Here is a 6,973-nt window from a genome sequence, read left to right as displayed (position 1 = left end):
TTATTTTTTGCTTGCAACTTCGTCGATTATGACCTTCTTCTCCACATATTTGACATCTTCTTTTTGCTGAGATACGATTCATCGATAACTCCAGACCGCTTTTGATTCTTCCAGGTTGAGAAACTCGAGCATTGTCCTTTTGTCTTCCTTTAGTTTGTGCCATTATCGGATCTCGAATATTGAACTCAGCTTCTTCAGTTGTTGGATCACACATGCTCTCATCTACAAACGTTGTTTCTGAAACTCTAGTTTGTCTTTCGAAGTCCATCATTCTGGCCTTTTTGATGATCTTTTCAAGCTATGGAGATATAAACTCATATATCTTCTCAGATTTTGCAAGGTCAGATAATAAACTTGCTTGACTAAGCACATGCATACTTCGAAGAGTTGCTGATTTAGTACTCTCACGTACTGAATTGTTTTCATTAACACCACATATAATGCCAATATTAGCATCCTTTGTCCAACGCTTTAAAATATATTCATTTGGAATTTCAATAATATTTTTTGATTGAAAACCATCAAGATATGTCTGCATAATATGCCCATAAATTCATAAAGTTGACAACCACATTTGGCAGCCCTTGTATCAAGGTCCACATAAACAGTATATGACTCTCGAGTATTATCTCAATTAGTTACTTTATATGTATATTGAGACCCATTTTTCTCGATTTTGTCCTTGATGAAGTGGCTAACCTTTGCAAGCTCGTCCTGAAACTTCTTAAAGATGTTTCTAGTATAAATAGTTGCGGCTTGCTTTTCAATTTTTGATCTAACACTTAAAAGGTGATCGATGTCGCGACTCAAAATCTTCTTTTTTTCTTTCTCGTAGAGACTATCCACTGCTTTGTCAAACTTTACTACGAAATCTCGCAGTGTGGTTGAAGAATCAACAAAAGAATAAAAAAATGCATTTATGCTCTCACTCCTCTGTGTTGTATTCATCCTAGCAAAAAAGGTCTTCATATTATAAATAGGAATCCATGACTCTCTAATTTCATACAAACCTTGGAGCCATTCATTTTTTTCCAAATCATATTTAACCATTATTTGGTTCCAATCTTCCACAAAATCTTCAATGCATAATGATTCACGTATACACTTTTTCAGCTCACGCTTGAAATTTGAACTTTTATGGTATATGTGTGAAAGCTTCTCATCAAACTTTTTTCTAATGTGCCACAAACATAAACGATGCCGAGTATTAGGAAATACCTTAGATATTGCTCCGCACATTGCCTTATCTTGATCTGTAATTATTGAAACAAGACTCTTTCGACCCATTGCCATTAGCCAACTTTCAAACAACCATGTAAAAGACTTCTCTGTTTCATCTTGCAACAAAGCACAACCGAATAAAATGGATTGATGATGATGATTCAATCCAGTAAATGGCGCAAATGGCATAAGATACTTGTTCTTCTTATATGTTGTATCAAATGTAACAACATCTCCAAAATAATTATAGGCCAACCTCGACCTTGCATCAACCCAAAAAAAATTAATCATTCTATCATGATCAAGTTGTATTGCATAAAAGAAATTTGGGTTCTCTGCTTGTTTTTGCTTACAAAAGTTTAACACTGCTTGAGCATCTCCAACATCCAGATTTTTAGATCAGAGATCTCTAAGATGATTCCAAAAATCTCTATCAGAGAAAGCCGAACCTTCATTGCTAAACATTGCAGCGACTTTTCCGGTAGGCAAGCCCTCTTGATCAAACTGTTCAACTAGATTCTTTGCTGCCCCACCCATTTTTTTATGGCACCTAAGATAGTTTATACTCTTGGGGCTAACCATTGCATGATTATGAGTATTGTTAAATGTAATGATAGGCCATTTGGGCCTCATTTTTGCTTTTGAAACTACAAGTGTTGCCTTACAATCAGTTCTTGATGTTGAACATCTGTTTTTGCTTTTTACTGTGATTGCATTGCTTTCTTCTTTGTCATTACTATCAACATGTTGGCCAGCATTAGAGCAAACAAATATGCACAAATTTGTCTTAGTTGAACGTGTATGAATTCCAAAACCTTCTTTTTTAGCAAATGACGTGTATAAATTTTTAACATCATCAAGAGAGTCAAATTCCATATCAATACAAGGATCAATATTTTGATGCTCATGAACATCTAAGTCATGCTCAGGGTTTCTTCTTTCTTGAGAATTTTCATTGCACTATATATTAAAATAAAAAACATTGTAAAGTCTTAGAAATTAAAATTCTATGAAATACATATGATTTTGTTAAGAAATATATAAAAAACATAAAGCAAATGTAATTGAAGAATTGATTCATAATACCTCTATGTCCTCCATGTTATGACTATCTTCTTCGGCATATGATTTTGGACTTTCCATTGTTATGTGACTTTTCTTCTTAAAAAAAATGGCATGGAAGTGGTGTAGGGGAAGATAGAGTTAACTGGTATAGGAAAAGAGGAGATCAAAGTTGTGATGGTGAATATCTTGGGAAGTGAAGCATAAAATACTGGTATAGCAAAAAAAATACGGCAATTAGGTTTTGGAGTAATGAAATAGGGGTAACCCATGTGCAAGAGAGCCCTAAGAATAAACATGTAGAATCCTTCAAAAAAAATAAAAATAGAGTCAGAGAATTTTTGAAAAGGAATTAACCAAAATAATAAGAATAAATTATTTCTAAAAATAAAAGGTGTGTCACTTGATCCAGCATGTGAGCACTTAACGAGTTTATGGGAGCCGTTAGATTAAAACCGTATTAATTGCTAGGATTTGGTGTCAAATTTAATTAGACACCTTGGTGTCATTTGATCATATCCCATATATATATATATATATATATATATATATATATATATATATATATATATATATATATATATATATATGAAGATATAGTATCTATATATCTATATATATTTGACGATGTAGTATCTATATATCTATATATACAAATTTATATTTGAAGACGAGTTTATTTAAAGATTGTGTCTTTTTTTGTGTTTATTAAATGATGAAAGATGATTATAAAATGATGTGAATAATTTATATATGCATATATGATTGATGATGCTTTATGTGTTTTATGCCTTGTTTCTATTCATTATGTTTATACAATTTTTATTTTGAATATATTCTCACCCTTTAGTTGCGGATTGGACGCCTACTCCCTTGTGGTGTAGATTTGCAGGAAGGAGATCTTAGTAGCAGTGAGTCTCTGAGGATGGCTTTGGAGCCTACTTGTTTAGTTGTCATTTTTTTTTGGAGTCTTTATCAAGTCGATGCTCTGATCTGTGACACTAGGGATCGGGGTTTTATTTTATTTTAGACTATGTTTTAAAATTCTATTGAATTTAGTTTTGACGTTGAAACTGTGATGAGATGTGTACTTTGAAATTTTTGAAAACTATTCTGCTGCGACATTTTTTATAATTTAAATAAAGTACTTTTGGATTGATGAAGATGTGTGACACCCTTGCATGTTTAATTAATTATTGTATTTTTATTTAAAAATAATAATTGGGGATTAGGGTGTTATAGATACAACCTAGGTTCTCATTTCTACCTATAAATACCCTCACATCTTCCTATTTTCCTTACATTATCTCCTCCCATTATCTCCTCCCATTCTCTCCTACTCTTCTTCTTTGCTTCTATAGTCTCTAGGCTTTTTATACCCCCTTTAGGTAAATACTAGTAGCTTTCGGCGGAAATAGTGGTCCGTTAGGTTGGGGAAAAAGACATCATCCCTTGAGGTAAAATTAGGTTTGCTTCCTTTTACTCCCAAAATCTTTTTACCGTGGGTAAAAAGAATCATCATGGGGGTATAAAAGGAACCAAATTTAAATTTAACTCAAGGGATCTTGATGTCGTTTTCCCCAACAGGACGGATCACTATTTTCCCCAAGAGCTATTGGCATATACCGAAGAGGGTAAAAATAACTTTTTACCTCAAGAGGGTAAAAAGATATTAAGTAGAATAGTGAATTCAAATAAAATATATGTATTGCTTATCGTAATGTTTGAATGATATTAATAAAATGAGAGTTATATTTATTAATTTTTTTTATTTGTATTTATTTTTGCATTTATTTTATGTTTATGTTTATTTATTGAATAAATAAATATTGAATAAATAAAATCGAATATATTTTCTAATTTTGTATTGAATGAATAAATAAATTAGAATGAAAATTGAATTAGAATAAAATCGAATTTATTTTCTAATTTCGAATTTATTTCAAGTGCATAAATAAATTAGAATAAAGTAAACAAAGTAATTTAAAATAAAGTAAATAAAAGAAATTAGAATAAAGTAAATAACATAATTTGGAATAAAGTAAATAACATAAATTATAATAAAGTAAATAAAATAAATTAGAATAAAAAAGATTGAAAAAAGGACTAATTGAAGATAATTTAGTGCATAAGTTTTATATGCACTAAATGCAGTCAAAAAACAGTAAAAAAAACGTGTAAAATTCAATAAAATCAAGGTTGAATAACCGACCAAAGTCCAAAAAACGTGTTCTTGACTTGTGACCACCTGCCAAACTAGCGTGAGTTAACTCACGCTAGTGTTAACCTGGGCGTAAGTTAACTCACGCTAGTGTTAACCTGGGTGTGAGTTAACTCACGCTAGTGTTAAACCTTGCGTGTGTTAAGCCACACTACTGTGGCCGGTTCTTCATGCATTTTAATGCATTGTAAATGGTTTTTACACGTTTTTGTTAATTTTTTGCATTTATTTTATGATTGCGTATTGAATTAAAATTTTTAATAAAGTCAATAAATAAATTAGAATAAATTCAGCGTGAATTCGAATAAAAATTGCGACAGCGTGTATTGAATAAATTCGAATAAAAAGTCAATAAATAACATATATAGCTTATTCTCAATAATACATGTTCCTATCATTCCATTACATCACATTCGGGTTGCACCTTCAAACTTAAACAATTGTCTTACCTCTGAAATGGTAAATTCAAACTGGCTAAACAGCAGGACTCCAACATTCGCCCAACACTCATGTTTTTCCTTTGAAAAGAATAAATTTTTGTTAGGCTTGCTTTAGATGATGGTATTGAAGTGCCAACGAAATGAGGTTCATTCCTTGACACTTCAATACCTTAATCTAAACCAGTCTAACAAGAATTTAATCTTTTCAAAGGAAAAACATGAATGCTGGGCGAATGCTACGGACCTGGCGTTTAGCAAGTTTGAATTTCGATTTCAGAGGTAAGATAATTGGTGTAGTTGGAAGGTGCATTCCAACTACAACAATTATCTTATCTTTAAATGAGGCAAATTCAAAATTGACAAACAACAGCTATCAAGCATTCACCCGGACGATTAAATTCTTGTTAGGCTTGGTTTAAAGGATGGTATTGAAGTGTCAAAAGAATGAGGTGCATTCCTTGACAATTCAATACCTTCCTTTAAACCATCCTAACAAGAATTTGATCTTCCGGGTGAATGCTTGGTAACTGTCGTTTGGCAAGTTTGAATTACCTCAATTAAAGAAAGATAATTGTTGTAGTTGGAATGCACCTTACCTTACCTAATGAAGATCTTCTGGCGGAATCAAACTTTTGATGATATCTTCAGTTGATCTCAGCAACGTTACCCGCATATCGATCCACTGGAACATGTTGTGCTCCCAAAACATGCTCGTCACGTTTTCGTCGTTCGTTAATTCCACCCAACTGAATGATACTTTCCCCTCATCGAGCGTTGGACGTTTATACTGAACGTGTTCCACCCTCCTTGTGTCTCTTGGGTTGACTCCTTGGTTGAATTCAGTCAGTTCATCCTTGAGACCTCTTAAAGTTACACCAAGGCATCAAACCTTCAACCTCTGAGGTTCTCCGCCGTTGAATTGTGCATGAACGTCGATCCACCCAGCGATTACTTCAAATCTAAACCTTAAGAAATTAAAAACAATCAATGAATAACTTATTCAAACATTTCACCAAACACTTGGAGTGCAAATTATACATAAACCCTAAAAATGATAACTACAACATAAACATGCAAACATTTAAATAATTAAACAATATAAGTCATTTGCATGTAACATTGAATCATATATTGCAAAAAAAATCAAAATTTAAACAAACCCTAAATCTAAAAAAAATATAATCTAAGTGTAAAAAATATAACATAATCATGCACACATCTAAACATCATAACAATTAAGCTTTATAAGTCATTTTCATGTAACATTCTATCATATCTTGCAAAAAAATTTTTTTTAACAAAACACTAAACCTGAAAAAAAATCTAGCATACGAACTTAATTTAAGTGAAAGCTTACTTGTTGTTATTGTTGGAGTGTTGTTTGATTTGAAGTTGAAGGAATTTTGGAGTTGGTTAATTTGAGAGAGATTTGAGAGAGATTTGAGAATGTTGTTGAAAAGGTGGCAGAATGAGGTTCTGTAACGCCCCAAAAATTACATGTAATGATTTAACGAAGTTAATTAGAAGTATTCATGATTTTATGATTATAATGATGTTATGATTCTAGAATACTATGTTATCTATGAAGAAATAGATTTATGATGAATAATGACGTGCTATGAGGATTATTATGATGAAGAGGAAAAGTAAATAAAATAATATAGAGGCGGGAGGTGTAGAATAGAATTTTTAATTAAGTGGGGGAGGGAGGAGTAAAAATAATAGAAAATAGAATAGAAAGAAATAGTAGTAAGAGGCTAGCCCATGTATAAATAGAGAATTAACACTCAGAGGTCTCACTTTTGCTGAAGCGTAGAAACAAGAGAAGAGGAGCGAGGAAGAGGAGGAAAACCCTAATTCTAAAGGAGAGAGCCAAAAGCCGTGACTTCAGATATTTGAAGTAAGGGGGAGATTCCTTTCACTCTAGGGTATATTAATCTATGATGGGGGTATCTTAGTTTTAGTATGATGTGATGTGATGTTATAATGTGAATTATAAAGAAATTATGGTGATGAACGAAGGTAATGA

The 6,973-nt window shown here is 32.1% G+C and overlaps 1 pseudogene; it reads right to left on the bottom strand.

The window, feature by feature from the left end:
* On the bottom strand, window positions 1-2,364 carry LOC146938112 (uncharacterized; annotated as a pseudogene).
* Window positions 2,365-6,973: the final 4,609 nt, after the last annotated feature.

Source organism: Medicago sativa, chromosome 3, assembly GCF_051527215.1.
Source record: "Medicago sativa cultivar Bolivia chromosome 3, Bolivia_mono, whole genome shotgun sequence".
Taxonomy (NCBI): Eukaryota; Viridiplantae; Streptophyta; class Magnoliopsida; order Fabales; family Fabaceae; genus Medicago; species Medicago sativa.
Note: the sequence above shows the minus strand (reverse complement) of the source record. Positions and strands in the feature narration are given on the sequence as shown.